At 42.8% G+C, this 3,639-nt stretch overlaps 1 pseudogene; it reads left to right on the forward strand.

The window, feature by feature from the left end:
* The first annotated feature begins 650 nt into the window (after window positions 1-650).
* LOC126387401 (uncharacterized) lies at window positions 651-792 on the forward strand (annotated as a pseudogene).
* The last annotated feature ends 2,847 nt before the right edge of the window (window positions 793-3,639 follow it).

The raw sequence follows: 3,639 nt of genomic DNA on the forward strand, positions 1-3,639 counted from the left end.
AAGTGGTCCATAACTTTAATTTTGGAGACAAAAAAATGTAGGCTTAGCGCCCTGTGGTCCATTGCCCAATAGGAAATGTAGAATACTCAAAAGTAGCCTACTTTAAAAGTGCTTGAGTTACTTTTCTCAGGGAGTAACGTTGGAAGTACTTTTAAAGTAATTGAGTTACTTTACTCATGGAGTAACGCAGTAAAGTAACTGGTTACTTTTTTAGAAAGTAATGCAGTAACGTACTTTGATTACTTTTAAAGTAACCCTTACCCAACACTGGTCCCCGGGTAGGGGACATATCAGATATTAAACTGATAAGAACAGATTTTTTTTCTTTTTAAAGATTTTTTTTGGGGCTTTTTGCCTTTAATGGACAGGACAGATTGAAATTGGGTTAGAGAGAGAGTGGGGGTTGACATGCAGCAAAGGGTTGCAAGCTTGAGTTGAACCTGCGACCGCTGCAGCGAGGCATCGCCTCTGTACATGGGGCGCCGGCACTATCCACAACGCTACCGATGCCCTGTTGCCCATCAGACATAAAACATCAAACTTCGCGTTCACAGTCTGCCGTGTGTTTTTGTAGCGATCAAAATCATATTGAACCGCGAGCTAGAGTCACAATGAGGAGACTGAGTCTCCCACTTCACTCAGCAGTCAGTATCGCTTCTCAGCCTTTTGGCTAAGATCAAGTGTAGTATCTGTTCTTATCAGTTTCATTGCAGCCGTGCGGTGTATGGGGCGCAGTGAGAAGAGTGCGCCATAGGCCAGTGATCCTACGATCTTTGGCGCACTACACTCTTTCCATGGCGATGTCTACATCGGCCAATAACCAGTCGGCCAACATCAGGGCGGGACTGAAGAACACGCTACGTTTCAAATGGAAGTCCCAGGATCAGATCATGGACAATGTGAGTTTCGGTGGAGAAATCCTTTTCGACATCCTGAAGATGAGGTCAGATGACATCTATTACCTGCAACAGAACAAGACTGAAGGTTTCTATTATGTGTCCTTTCTCACTAACTCTAAAATGCAAGAGGCCCACGATATGGCAAACCAGGAAGCAGCGTCTAGCCTGAAGAACTTTGAGCTTTTCTCCCTTGCAAGAAACAACAACCGCATTATCACAGTCCATATACAACCCATGGGTGTCTGAAGAAGCAATGAAGTACTTCCTAAACCGGTTCGTGACCGTCCTACCTGGAGTAAACGAGATCAAAGATGCCTTGGGCATATGGACTGGAAAGAGACAGTTCAAAGTGCAGTTGAGAGAGGACCGGAATGGCTATGAAGGCTACCTCCACCCTCCCGCTTCCTTCACCATAGGAGCAGACTGAGGCTTCCTGCTCTACGCAGGCCAACCAAGGTACTGTCGTAAATGCAGCACACATGGGCATGTAGCCGAATCATGTACTCAAATCCGTTGCAGAAATTGTCAAACCATTGGCCACACAATGAAAGACTGCCGAGAAGCAAAAAGGTGTAGCCTGTGCAACTCACCCACGCACTTGGCTGAAGACTGCCCCAAGCCCTCATATGCCGGAGCAATAAAAGGCAACATGGTTCCCCCGAGGGAGGGCCATGCGCTCAGAGACATTGAGGAAGTCATACGGGAGATAGAAGCGGAGAGAGAAACAGCAACAGCGTGTCCCGACGAGGCTACCACAGATGGAGAATAGAGGACGGAGAGGACCGAGAGACCAGGAACGACAATAACTGAGTTCCCACACAGCAGTGATGACGGTGGAGGGGATTGGACAGTGCAGAGTGACAAGAGACGACACAGGCAAAAACAAAAGAAAAACGAAAGCCCGAAAACAACGCCAGAACATGTCAAGGATGGACACGAGAGTAGAGGGGACTGAGGAAACAGGCAAAGGCAGAGATCACTGGAGGAACCGAGAGGAGAACCATCACTGCAGAGACGCTGACAAGGGGAGGGACCTACAGAGAGACTGCGTGGGCAGCCGGCGACATCAGAGACGCTATGCTGGGAGATGTCATCACAGAAATATTGGCGGAGATCGTGCCTTCGTCGGACGACGAAACCCCTACGTCTCTGAACACACCTGTTGTCCAAAGACTTGACCCCCAGGTAAAGGCAGAAAATGCGATAGTTTTTAAGAATCTGTTTCCTGCACTGCCCACGCTCAATGATAGCGCTTCACAGTTGCCTTAGTAACAACTATAACAAAAAAACTGAGCTCTTTTTGTTTCTCCTTTCAATAAAGCGAAAGAAACCTACACGAAGCCTATATTTACAAAAATAGAAATTATAACTACAAATGCCAGGGGGCTCCAGAATAAAGTTAAAAGAGCAGCAGTATTTACATATTTAGCCTCTCTGAATTTCTCTCTTTGCTTTATATAAGAAGTACATCTAAGAAATGAAAATGACATTGTAAAGTTTTCAAGAGAATGGTTGAAGGGAGATTCAAGATGGAGTGTGGGTGGACTCTACTCCTCGGGGGTGGGTATTCTATGTGGAAAGAGAGATATAAAAATAGTGAGCAGTTTCTCCCTGGTCCAGGGCAGGATCTTGGTGGTAGATAGATTGGGCAGAGGAAAAATTTAGACTCATAAATACATATGCCAATACAGAATCAAAGGCTAGGAAAGAAATGTATAATGACATGGATGCAGCTTTCATGACAAACAGAACAATAATCTGGGCAGGTGACATGAATGTCGACCTGGATAAAGTTAAAGATTGTTCACAGGTCAAAAATTTAATTAAAGACTACTGTCTGATTGATGCATATAGAAAAGTTAACAAGAATGACCCGGGATATACGTGGGAAAATACTAGAGGGGACAAAAGCCAGCTAGACTATATATTCTTACCAGAGTCTCTTAAAGTGAAAGCTGCATGTGTCAGACCTGTTTTTTACTCGGACCATACTGTGTTATCAGTCTCTTGTCAAAGTAGTGCTCAGAAATATGGTAAATCATACTGGAAATTTAACAATACTCTGCTAAGAGACAGTTCGTTCAACAAAGACTTTAGGGAGTTTTTCAAAGATTGTGTAGAACTGCAGTGTTTTTACCCAAACAAGACAGAATGGTGGGACAACACAAAATGTAAAACTAAAATGTTTACTCAAGACTTGTGTAAAAAAAGAAACAAAGAAAAACACAAGGATTTTTACTAAATACAAAAGAAAATAGAACAACTGTATAGTAGTGCTAATGGAAACAAGACTGAGACAGACAAGCATTAAAACTACTGTTAACGAAACGACGTCAGCTATTTGAAGAAAAATCCAGAATATTCGCATTTAGAAGTCAGCAGATGGGGTGGGAGGAAGACGAAAAATGTTCATCGTATTTCTTTAAACAAATAAAGGAGCAAGGGAAGAGGAGAACAATATTAGAACTAACAGACAAACAAGGTCAAACGGTAAACACCAAAAAAGAAATGAATGACATAGCAGTACACCACTTTGCAAATCATTTCAGAAATGAAAAGGTAAATGATGAAAAATCAAAGAACTTCCTGCTTCAACATGTAAATAAAAAGGTTCCTATGGAAATGGTTGAAGACTTGGGAAAAGATGTGGAATTGTTGGAACTATACAGAGCAGTAAAAGAAATGAAAGATAATAAAACACCAGGAATAGACTGGCTGTCAAAAGAATTCTATATTAATT

The sequence above is a fragment of the Epinephelus moara genome, unplaced genomic scaffold (genome assembly GCF_006386435.1).
Source record: "Epinephelus moara isolate mb unplaced genomic scaffold, YSFRI_EMoa_1.0 scaffold399, whole genome shotgun sequence".
NCBI classification, from domain to species: domain Eukaryota; kingdom Metazoa; phylum Chordata; class Actinopteri; order Perciformes; family Serranidae; genus Epinephelus; species Epinephelus moara.